Source organism: Pseudophryne corroboree, chromosome 7 (assembly GCF_028390025.1).
Source record: "Pseudophryne corroboree isolate aPseCor3 chromosome 7, aPseCor3.hap2, whole genome shotgun sequence".
In the NCBI taxonomy this organism is placed as follows: domain Eukaryota; kingdom Metazoa; phylum Chordata; class Amphibia; order Anura; family Myobatrachidae; genus Pseudophryne; species Pseudophryne corroboree.
The window spans coordinates 260115062-260127841 of record NC_086450.1 but is presented as its reverse complement, the minus strand read 5'-3'; the positions used below and the strand labels follow the sequence as shown (position 1 = coordinate 260127841).

The following is a 12780-nucleotide window of genomic DNA, read 5'->3' as shown; positions in this document are numbered from 1 at the left end:
GATGTATCTGGAGGTTCAGAGTCATCATCAATTTGAAGAATCCGCCTGATAGCCTCCAAGAGGTCAGGAACATCCACCTGTGTAATAGATTACCCATCAGAAGCAACTGCATCAGTGTCTGAGGGGTCAGTGTATATGACATCTTCATCGGATGAAGTATCCAAAACATGCGTGGATTATGAGAAAATAATGGCACGCATTGATGACCCCTTGGTCCTAGGAGGGCGAGGGTTAGGTTTTTGTTTAATCAAAGACTAATTTAATTGCTGTAACTGAGTGGACAGAGTATCTGTCCATGGCGGATTAACTGCAGGTACAATATGTGGCTGCAAAGGCACAGGAGGTCCCACAGGGGGTACAAGTCTTGTTACAAGCGTAGTCCGTAGATTCAAAAAAGCAGCCCAAGGTGGGTCTTGATGTGCCACCGATGTTGCAGACTGACTGAGGGGTATAGAACTCCTGATACCTGGACCATCAGCTGCGATATTTTCCTCAGAGAAATCCGTGGCATAAGCACTGTGTGACGCATTATCAGCCACAGATCTACCGCCCTGTGTAGCAGACATTATTTGGAAACACAGCCGTAGGGCGTAATAGTACAATATAGCCAGACATAGAACCTAACAAAAAAAAAACATGTGGAGTGTGACTGCAAATGCAGAGCACAAACAGAGAATTGAAGAGGTATATGGTGACTGAAATACACAGAGAAAAATACAACAGTAGTATATCCTGTGAAATTCTATATTATGAAAACCCTGATGCAATTAACCCCCTTCAGGGTACAGGATATAGGGATAGAAATATGTGTGAGATACATGGCGTAGAAACCACACAGCTGTTATATGGCACACACAGTCACATGTACAATGCAGAAATTATTACAAACTACAATAAAACTGCATTGGACTAGCAATACAAAGTATGTATATATATATATATAATCTCTATGTATGTATGTATGTATGTATGTATGTATGTATATATATATATATATATATATATATATATATATATATATTGTAACACTGTAGGGGAACAGGGCGCCAATTCCTGGGGTAGATGGCAGCAAGCAGCAGCTGATGAATCATACAAGTTCAGTTTGTGGTGCAACTGGCCGCAACCAGTTTTATTAAACAGATAATAAAACAAACATCAAAAGAAAATACCTTGCCTGTCCGGCACTAACTAAACACAAGACATTCCTAACTGTCTCTAAACAAAAAATAGAATTTTAATACCTACCGGTAAATCATTTTCCCTTAGTCCGTAGAGGATGCTGGGGTCATCGTAGAACCATGGGGTATAGACGGGATCCTTATGAGACATGGGCACTTTTAGACTTTGAAAGGGTGTGAACTGGCTCCTCCCTCTATGCCCCTCCTCCAGACTCCAGTTATAGGAACGGTGCCCAGGGAGACTGACATTTCGAGGAAAGGATTTAATATGTTAAACTAAGGTGAGATTCATACCAGCTCACACCTCAAGCATGCAGCACAACGTGGCATTCAACAGAACACAAGCCAACGGCATGAACACTTGCAGCAACATGCTGACAATAACGTAACACAACATGTGTGTAACCACAACTAATAGCTGCAGATACAGTACGCACTGGGACGGGCGCCCAGCATCCTCTACGGACTAAGAGAAAAGGATTTACCGGTAGGTATTAAAATCCTATTTTCTCATACATCCTAGAGGATGCTGGGGTCATCATAGAACCATGGGGTTATACCAAAGCTCTAGAATGGGTTGGAGAGTGCAGATGACTCTGCAGCACCGACTGACCAAACTTAAGGTCTTCATCGGCCAAGGTGTCAAACTTGTAGAACTTTGCAAAAGTGTTTGGCCCCGACCAAGTAGCTGCTCGGCAAAATTGCAATGCCGAGACCCCCCCGGGCAACCGCCCAGGATGAGCCCACCTTCCTAGTAGAATGGGCTTTTACTGATTCCGGTAATGGCAATCCAGCCATGGAATGAGCATGCTGAATCGTGTTATAAATCCAGCGTGCAATGATCTGCTTGGAAGCAAGATACCCAACCTTGTTGGGAGCATACAGGACAAACAGAGCCTGTTTTCCTAATCTGAGCCATTCTGGCGACATAAATCTTCAAAGCTCTGACCATATCCAGAGATTTTGACTCAGCGAAGGCGTCAGTAGCCACATTCATCACAATAGGTTGGTTCATGTGGAAAGAGGAAACCACCTTCGGTAGAAATTGTTGACATGTCCTCAATTCAGCTCTATCTTCATGGAAGATCAAATAAGGGCTCTTGTGAGACAAGGCCGCTTACTCAGACACACGCCTTGCAGATGCCAAGGCCAACAGGATGACCACTTTCCAAGTGAGGAATTTCAACTCCACCTTCCATAAAGGTTCAAACCAATGTGATTGAAGGTACTGCAACACCACATTAAGATCCCATGGTGCCACTGGAGGCACAAATGGAGGTTGGATGTGCAACACGCCTTTCACGAAAGTCTGAACTTCTGGAAGGGAGGCCAATTGCTTCTGAAATAAAACCAATAAGGCCAAAATCTGTACCTTAATTGAGCCCAATTTTAGGCCTACATCCACACCTGCTTGTAGAAAATGGAAAAAACGTCCTAGCCGACACTCCTCCGTAGGAGGCCCCTTGGATTCACACCAAAAAACATTTTCTCCAAATACAGTGGTAATGTTTAGACGTTACCCCTTCTCTGACCTGAATAAGTGTGGGAATGACTTCACTGGTAATACCCTTACGGGCTAGGATTTTGCGCTCAACCGCCATGCCGTCAAACGTAGCCGCGGTAAGTCCTGATACACGCACGGCCCCTGTTGTAACAGGTCCTCGCACAGAGGAAGAGGCCAGGGATCTCCTATGAGTAATTCCTGAAGATCTGGATACCAAGCCCTCCTTGGCCAGTCTGGGACAATGAGGATCGCCCAGATCTTTGTTCTTCTTATGATCTTTAGAACCTTTGGGATGAGAGGAAGTGGAAGGAATACATACACCGACTGAAACACCCACGGTGTCACCAGTGCATCCACTGCAATTGCTTGAGGGTCCTTTGACCTGGAACAATATCTCTGAAGATTCTTGTTGAGACGAGATGCCATCATGTCTACTTGAGGAACTCCCCAACGACTTGTCACCTCTGCGAAGACTTCTTGGTGGAGGCCCCACTCTTCTGGATGGAGATCGTGTCTGCTGAGGAAGTCTGCTTCCCAGTTGTCCACTCCTGGAATGAAGATCGCTGACAGAGCGCTTGTATGCTTTTCCGCCCGGTGGAAAATCCTTGTGGCAAGCCATTGCCGCTCTGCTTTTCGTTCCGCCCTGACAGTTTATGTACGCTACTGCTGTTACATTGTCCGACTGGATCAGTACAGGCAGATCTTGAAGATGTTCCGCTTGCAGAAGGCTGTTGTAAATGGCCCTTAACTCCAGAACATTTATGTGGAGACAAGTTTCCCGACTTGACCATCTTCCTTGGAAGTTTTCTCCCATAGTGACTGCCCCCCAGCCTCGGAGGCTTGCATCCGTGGTCACTAGGATCCAGTCCTGTATCCAGAACCTGCGCCCCTCTAGGAGGTGAAAGCTGTGCAGCCACCACAGGAGTGATACCCTGGTCTTGGAAGACCGGATTATCCTCCGGTGCATGTGTAGAATGGCCTCATAGGCCGCAACCATATTCCCCAGCAACCGAATGCATTGATGGATTGACACTCTAGCTGGTTTCAGAATTTGTTTGACCAGACTCTGTAGTTCGAGTGCCTTTTCCACTGGAAGAAAGACTCTCTGTAGTTCTGTGTCCAATATCACTCCCAAAAACGACAACCGCGTCGTCAGAATCAACTGTGATTTTGGCAAGTTTAGGAGCCAACCATGTTGCTGAAGAACTGTCAGGCAAAGTGCAACTCTTTGCACCAAGTGGTCCCTGGATCTCGCCTTTATCAGGAGATCGTCCAAGTATGGGATAACCATGACTCCTTGCTTGCGTAGGAGAACAATCATCTCCGCCATCACTTTGGTGAAAATCCTCGGAGCCGTGGAGAGACCAAACGGCAACGTTTGAAATTGGTAATGACAATCCTGAATTGCAAACCTCAGGTAAGCCTGATGCGGAGGATAAATAGGAACATGTAAGTAGGCATCCTTTATGTCCACCAACACCATAAAATCCCCTTCCTCCAGACTGGATATCACTGCTCGGAGAGACTCCATCTTGAATTTGAATTTCTTTAGGTAGAAATTTAGGAATTTCAGGTTTAGGATTGGTCTGACCGAGCAGTCTGGCTTCGGGACCACAAACAGGCTCGAATAAAAGCCTTCTCCCTGTTGTGACTGGGGAACCCTGACGATAACTTGATTTTGACACAACTTTTGTATTGCGTCGCAAACTACCTCCCTGTCCGGAAGAGAAGCTGGTAAGGCCGATTTGAAAAAACGGCGAGGGGGAACGTCTTGAAACTCCAGCATGTACACTTGGGATATTATTTGTAAAACCCATGGGTCTAGGTCCGAACGAACCCAAAACTGACTGAAGAGTTTGAGACGTGCCCCCACCGGTGCGAGCTCCCGCAGTGGAGCCCCAACGTCATGCAGTGAAATTGGCAGAAGCCTGGGAGGACTTCTGCTCTGGGAGCCTGACAAGGCTGTTGATCGTTTACCTCTTCCCCTTCCTCTAGTAGCAAGGAAGGAAGAACCTCGGCCCTTTCTGTATTTATTGGGCCGAAAGGACTGCATCCGATAGTGATGTGTTTTCTTTTGTTGTGGAGGAACATAAGGCAAAAAGGATGACTTACCCGCGGTAGCTGTAGATACCAAATCATCAAGGCCATCACCAAATAAAGTCTTACCTTTATATGGTAGAGATTCCATACCTTTCCTGGAATCAGCATCAGCATTCCATTGGTGAATCCACAACGCTTGTCTAGCTGAGACTGCCATGGCATTGGCCTTTGATCCCAAAAGACCAATATCTCTCGCAGCTTCCTTAAGGTATGCTGCAGCGTCCTTGATATAACCAAGCGTCAAGAGGACGCTATCCCTATCTAGGGTATCTATTTCAGAAGACAAGTTGTCTGCCCACTTTTCGATAGCACTACTTACCCACGCAGACGCAATGACAGGTCTGAGTAGCGTACCTGTGGGTTGCATAAATGGACTTTAACGTAGTTTCTTGTTTACGATCCGCAGGATCCTTAAGGGCCGCCGTGTCAGGTGACGGGAGAGCCACCTTTTTAGACAAACGTGACAGGGCCTTGTCCACGGTGGGGGGGTCACTCCCACTTTTCCCTATCCGCCGAGGTAAACGAATAAGCTACCATAATTCTTTTGGGAATCTGAAACTTTTTGTCAGGAGCTTCCCAGAGTTTTTCAAATAACATATTCAGTTCATGAGGGGGAAGAAACATTACCTCAGGTTTCCTTTCCTTATACATACAGACCGTTTTAGCAGGGACAGCCGAGTCGTCAGTGATACGTAGTACCTCTTTACCGCCACAATCATGGATTGAATCTGGAATCGCTATAGTCGACGAGTCCGTTCGGTATCAGTGTCTGCCAACTGGGCCAGCGTACGTTTCTGTGACCCTGAGGGGACCTGACTTTGCAATAACATATCTTCTACAGATTTCTTCCATGCCTGGGTCTGAGACTCAGACTTATCTAGCCTCTTACTAATAAGAGCCACATTAGCAATCAAGGCGTTCAACACATTTATCCAATCCGGCATCGGTGATGCCGACAGGGTCACCTCCGCAGCCGTTTGTGTCCGTAATACAGCCTCCTCCTGGGAAGAGCCTTCAGCCTCAGACATGTCGACACACGTGCACCAAACACCCACAGACACACCGGGCATATAGGGGACAGACCCACAGTAAAGCCTGTTAGAGAGACACAGAGGGGATTTGCCAGCTCAAACCCCAGCGCCCAACTAGCGGTTCTGAAGCACCCAATAAATGCCTGACCTGTAGTGCTTTTAATATAAAGTATATTGCACCAAATTAGCCAGTGCCCCCCCCCCCCCCGACCCCGTATTGCACCCTGATACTTGTCAGTGTGAAGGAAGGACCAGCGTCTCTGCAGCCTGATGGAGAGAAAATGGCGCCGAGTGAGCTGTGAGGACGAAGCTCCGCCCCCTTAATGGCGTCCCGCTTCTTCTATGATTATACTGGTTGGGGTTTAGGACAGTGCCTTGGCACTAATGTCCCTCTTTTACCAGTGTCCACTGAGGCTTTATTACCTGCCAAGGGCGCCCCCCCCGCGCCCTGCACCCTGTAGTGCTGTGTGTATGTGGGAGCTTGGCGCGCAACGTCCGCGCGCTGTGCGGTACCTCAGAGAATGCCGCCACTGAAGTCTTCTTTTCTTCAGCTACTCACCTGTCTTCTGACTTCTGGCTCTGTAAGGGGGTGATGGCAGGCTGTGGGAGTGAGCATCTAGGCATACCCAGCGATCAGCACCCTCAGGAGCTAATGATGTCCTGTAGTCAGAAGCAGAGCCCTTGAACTCACTGGAAGTGGGTCATACTCCTCTCCCCTAAGTCCCACGAAGCAGGGAGACTGTTGCCAGCAGCCTCCCTGAACATAAAAAACCTAACAAAAATAATTTTTCAGAGAAACTCAATAGAGCTCCCTGTAGTGCATCCAGTCTCCCTGGCACAATTCTAAAACTGGAGTCTGGAGGAGGGGCATAGAGGGAGGAGCCAGTTTACACCCTTTCAAAGTCTTAAAGTGTCCATGTCTCCTGTGGATCCCGTCTATACCCCATGGTTCTATGATGACCCCAGCATCCTCTAGGACATATGAGAAACAGTGTTTTCCAGTCAATACTGCATGACTCACTTGTATAAGGAAGCGTATTTCTCTCACAGAGATTCTGCAGTCTTCCCAGGTAGTCTGCACACACTGATCATGCTAGCAGCCTTATAAGACTCTTGCACAGCTGAAAGCCCTGATTAGTGCCCTGTGAGGCCAAAGACCCGAACTGGGCCCAATGTCTGGAACTTGCTCTCTCTCTCAGGGCCCTTATCCAGCTTTTCCAACAAACTGAAAAGGTTCTAACAAAACAAAACATTTTCCTAGAAGTTTTCATTTTTCTGAAACATGTAAGACAACAACCTGGGACAAACATACCTGCCCTCAAACACTATTCCAGTGTTCTTGTCACAATATATCTATATATATCTATATATATCTATATATATCTATATCTCTATCTATCTATATCTATATCTATATATATACATATATATATGAGAAAATCATGGAGAGGGTCAGGTTCCAAAACCCATTTATTCATACGAGGATCTTTTGTATGCATGAGCTCCATTTCAATAAAGAATTGTGGGTGTTATAAGTGCACGGGATGTACGACATGTAGTGGCATGATAACAGGGAAATCTTTTTCACACCCTCATACAGGGGTACAAATACGGATTAAACATTGGCTGACATGCACATCAAAATTTGTAATTATATACTGAAGTGCCCATGTAGTCTTGTCTACGTGGGTAAGACCTCTAGGAATTTTAGAGAAAGAATGGCCAACCATAGAAGGTCAATTAGAGAGGCCATAGGGGAAGGTAGAACTGATAAACCTGTGGCGAGACATTTTTTACAGAAATCACATCCAGTGGCATCATTGAGGTGCATGTTGATAGATCATGTCCCACCCCTAGAAAGAGGGGGGGATAGGGAACAGATGTTGTTGAGAGAAGAGGCGAGATGGATCTATGACTTGGACACCATTGCCCCAAGGGGGATGAATGAAAATATCAATTTCAAATGTTTTTTGGGACAATGGTGGTCATTCCGAGTTGTTCGCTCGGTAATTTTCTTCGCATCGCAGCGATTTTCCGCTAATTGCGCATGCGCAATGTTCGCATTGCGACAAGTAAATTTGCTATGAAGATTGGTATTTTACTCACGGCATTTCAAGGTTTTTTTCTTCGTTTTGGTGATCGTAGTGTGATTGACAGGAAGTGGGTGTTTCTGGGCGGAAACTGACCGTTTTATGGGAGTGTGAAAAAACGCTGCCGTTTCTGGGAAAAACGCGGGAGATGCTGAAGAAACGGGGGAGTGTCTGGGCGAACGCTGGGTGTGTTTGTGACGTCAAACCAGGAACGACAAGCACTGAACTGATTGCACTGGAAGAGTAAGTCTCGAGCTACTCAGAAACTGCACAGAGAAATCTTTTCGCAATATTGCGAATCTTTCGTTCACAATTCTGCTAAGCTAAGATTCACTCCCAGTAGGCGGCGGCTTAGCGTGTGCAATGCTGCTAAAAGCAGCTTGCGAGCGAACAACTCGGAATGAGGGCCAATAGTAGATGGTGTTGAGGTAACAAGTGTGATCTTGAAATACAGTAGGGAATATAAGAATAGAAAATAATCACATTCAATAATTAACGGGATAATATGTGTTTTTAAAGGGGTGGTGTACTATGGTATATCATCAATGATTTTAATATAATAGGGGGTGTTTGTTTAGTTTGATTGTGAAGGTGCGTGCATCACTAGTAACTCCCATGAGTTAATTCAGCATATGGATATAACAAAAATATAAAGTGAATAGAAAGGTGGAGATTGACTTCATGAAAATTAAGGAAGTAAATAGTGATGTATGGGTGAAACGCATGTGAACCGCAAAAGCATCATAACAGGGCGCGAGACACAGTGAGTCATAGAATGGAGCCGGACGTGATGCGCACATTGTAAGAGACATGAGTCTAGCGCGACACGTGACCGGAGTGGGTTTGTTTAAAGCCCGGACATGGAGGAAGTGTGTGTACATGCGCAGCTGGTTTGGAACGTACGCCGGGGATCCGGCCATGACAGGTAGTTGATGGGAACTTCTGAGTGAGAAACTACTGATGGATGCACCTATAACAAATCTTTTTGTAATGGTTCGTTTTCATTATTGTAGATGTGAGTCTAATAAGGCACGTAAGCGGCCAAAGTCGACAGACATATTAAAGAAACATGATGTATCTTAAAATCGAAAAGCATGTTGGCATAATATTTGGAGCCACAGAATGGAATATGCAATAAGTGGAAGTTGTTTTTCCTGATGATCACTGCAATACATTTGAAAAAAGTGATGTATACGATAAGTTGCACCTTATGACCCTGAGCCAATGAACATGCTTTATTGAAACAGCGAATTGATACAGCTGTGCCTGAAGACTGATCACTAATAAAAATTGTGTGTTGTTGGAAAATGAAAATAGTAGTGAGTGCCTTTACTTTTGAATACATATATATATATATATATATATATATATATATATATATATATATATATATATAAACACCAGCAATGGAGTGGCACTCGTAGGACTTCAGTCAGACAACAAAGGACACAGCGGTCACAAGTTTGGTGAAATCGGCGTTTCGATAATTTCATATCGTCTTCAGGATAACCAAAGTGCATAAAAGACAACATTTAAATACCTACTCACCACCCCTCATGTGTCCATGCCATCGCTGCGGGCGCCGGGTCCTCGGACGACAGCAGACTGAGTCGCGCACTTCCTGTGCGCCCGGACGCTCGAGCGGTTGCCTGGAAACCAACAACATCATGTGACATAAACAAACAACGTACGGCATTGCAGGAGCGAGTGTATCTGTTAAAGATCTACACACAGGGACAGCATATTAATGACTAGACATATACATGATGGATACATGATAACTGCACATTGCATATACAAGATAGCAATATCTAATGATATATTCAGCTTAGCCAGACAAGGCACAAAACTCGTGAATATTATATGAATACAATGCATGATTCAAAAAAAACACTGCTGTAGAAAGAATGTTAAATGCTATCTATGAAAACAGTAGGAGAAAACAAATGTATTAATAATCACTCACGTAGGAGATAATATATCCCAGAGACATCTTGTAGCTAAACAGACCACCTCAGAGCAAGACTAACAAAAAATTGTGAGTACATATAAACTCACAAGAAACAATTCAGAGGGAGATTCTCATTTAACCCTTTGGGTGTAATAGTATTCAGGCGGTATATCCACCTAGCTTCTCTCTGGAGAAGGGCCTTGCCCCTATCACCCCCCCTAAGGCGTTTCGGTTCAGTGTCAATGATTTTATACCGCAATGTGGAAAGGCCATGACCCGACAATTTAAAGTGCCGAGCAACTGGTTGGTTGGACCCACTCTTACCCCCTTCCAAGGCAAGTCTAATGGCGGATCTGTGGAGTGCCATGCGCTCTTTAAACATCCTTGTGGTCTTTCCCACATATAGGAGACCACAGGGACATCTGATAATATAAATCACATAGGTGCTACTACATGTCAGCACATGGCGTATGGCGATCCGTTCCCCCGAATGTGGGTGGGCGAAGGGATCACCATATTCCATGAAACTGCATGTAGTGCAACCGGTACATCTATAGCATCCCGCTTTTCTCGTGAGAAAGGTACTCGGCCCACTCTTCGTAGCACTAGAAACATCATTTTTAACAAGCCAGTCTTTAAGGTTCCTATTTCTAGAATAGCTGGCTAGTACTTTGGTATTTCTTAACATCGTCAGTTCAGGATCTGCTGTCACGACGGGCCATAAGTTCTTCACTGCCTTCGCTATACGTGGACTGGCTGGAGAGTATTGTTGTACAAACGGAATACAGTCACCAAGACGTTTTTTACTGTCCACAGATGGAATCAGGGTTCTAGATCGTGGAATAGCGAGGGCTCTCTCTTTGGCTTTCACCAAATCCACGTGTTTATATCCTCTGAGCATGAATTGCTTAATCATAATATCGATCTCCCTCTCGGTATTACCGATATCATCTGATACACGGTGTATTCTCAAAAACTGTGAGAAGGGTAAACCCTTCTTTGTGGAATTAGGATGTTGGCTACTAGCATGCAATATCGTGTTACGATCAGTAGCCTTCTTGTACAATGAAGTACAGATTCTGCCATTCTCCACAGAGATTTGGACATCCAGATAATTAACAGACTGTGTACTCATATGATACGTAAATTTAATGGTACTATCCATGGCATTGATGGCTGTCATAAGGATATTGAAGTCTTCCTCCGTCCCTGTCCAAACCAGGAACAGATCATCAATATACCGTACGAAAAACGGGATTTTGGCTGCTATGTTGGTGTCACTAAAGAATGCCTGGCGTTCCACTTCAAACATAGGCCTCTAGGTATTTGACCACTCCGGTGGTAGTCTGACAAAGTCACTCCATGTAAGAAGAAATCTATCTCTTTCTTAGATAGTCTTAATAGCTGAGCGTACAGTTGTTCCACAGAATCAGCACTTTCCGTGTGCTCAAAGTGCTCCTTAAAGCGAATCATATCGGCCAGAGATTCGGTCTATTATAGAATCTCTCAATACCTGGATGCCTATCTCCAGCCAGTAGTTCAAGCCCAGAAGACCTACTTAAAGGACACTACCTCTCTGATAGTCCAACTACAAAAGCTACAGACACTCCCTGACAATGCCCTTCTTTGTACACTAGATATAGTGAGCCTATACACAAACATCCCCCATTCGGGGGGATTAGAGGCGGTGTTCAGGCTGTTGTCATCTAGTACACTATACTCGGGTCCAGATATCTCTTTTTTCATCAGACTTCTTGAGCTGACCTTGAAGAGAAACTATTTCCTTTTTGATTCTCGGTGGTATGTCCAACAACAAGGCTGTGCGATGGGGTCCTGCGTGGCCCCTGCCTTCGCAAATACCTATATGTTTGAAGTGGAACGCCGGGCATTCTTTAGTGACACCAACATAGCAGCCAAAATCCCGTTTTTCGTACGGTATATTGATGATCTGTTCCTGGTTTGGACAGGGACGGAGGAAGACTTCAATATCCTTATGACAGCCATCAATGCCATGGATAGTACCATTAAATTTACGTATCATATGAGTACACAGTCTGTTAATTATCTGGATGTCCAAATCTCTGTGGAGAATGGCAGAATCTGTACTTCATTGTACAAGAAGGCTACTGATCGTAACACGATATTGCATGCTAGTAGCCAACATCCTAATTCCACAAAGAAGGGTTTACCCTTCTCACAGTTTTTGAGAATACACCGTGTATCAGATGATATCGGTAATACCGAGAGGGAGATCGATATTATGATTAAGCAATTCATGCTCAGAGGATATAAACACGTGGATTTGGTGAAAGCCAAAGAGAGAGCCCTCGCTATTCCACGATCTAGAACCCTGATTCCATCTGTGGACAGTAAAAAACGTCTTGGTGACTGTATTCCGTTTGTACAACAATACTCTCCAGCCAGTCCACGTATAGCGAAGGCAGTGAAGAACTTATGGCCCGTCGTGACAGCAGATCCTGAACTGGCGATGTTAAGAAATACCAAAGTACTAGCCAGCTATTCTAGAAATAGGAACCTTAAAGACTGGCTTGTTAAAAATTATGTTTCTAGTGTTACGAAGAGTGGGCCGAGTACCTTTCTCACGAGAAAAGCGGGATGCTATAGATGTACCGGTTGCACTACATGCAGTTTCATGGAATATGGTGATTCCTTCGCCCACCCACATTCGGGGGAACGGATCGCCATACGCCATGTGCTGACATGTAGTAGCACCTATGTGATTTATATTATCAGATGTCCCTGTGGTCTCCTATATGTGGGAAAGACCACAAGGATGTTTAAAGAGCGCATGGCACTCCACAGATCCGCCATTAGACTTGCCTTGGAAGGGGGTAAGAGTGGGTCCAACCAACCAGTTGCTTGGCACTTTAAATTGTCGGGTCATGGCCTTTCCACATTGCGGTAT

The 12780-nt window shown here is 45.0% G+C and overlaps 1 protein-coding gene across 4 annotated transcripts in view; it reads right to left on the bottom strand.

The window, feature by feature from the left end:
* Nucleotides 1-12780, bottom strand: part of VPS16 (VPS16 core subunit of CORVET and HOPS complexes) — a 959900-nt gene that overhangs the window by 797585 nt on the left and 149535 nt on the right. The window lies entirely within an intron of this gene.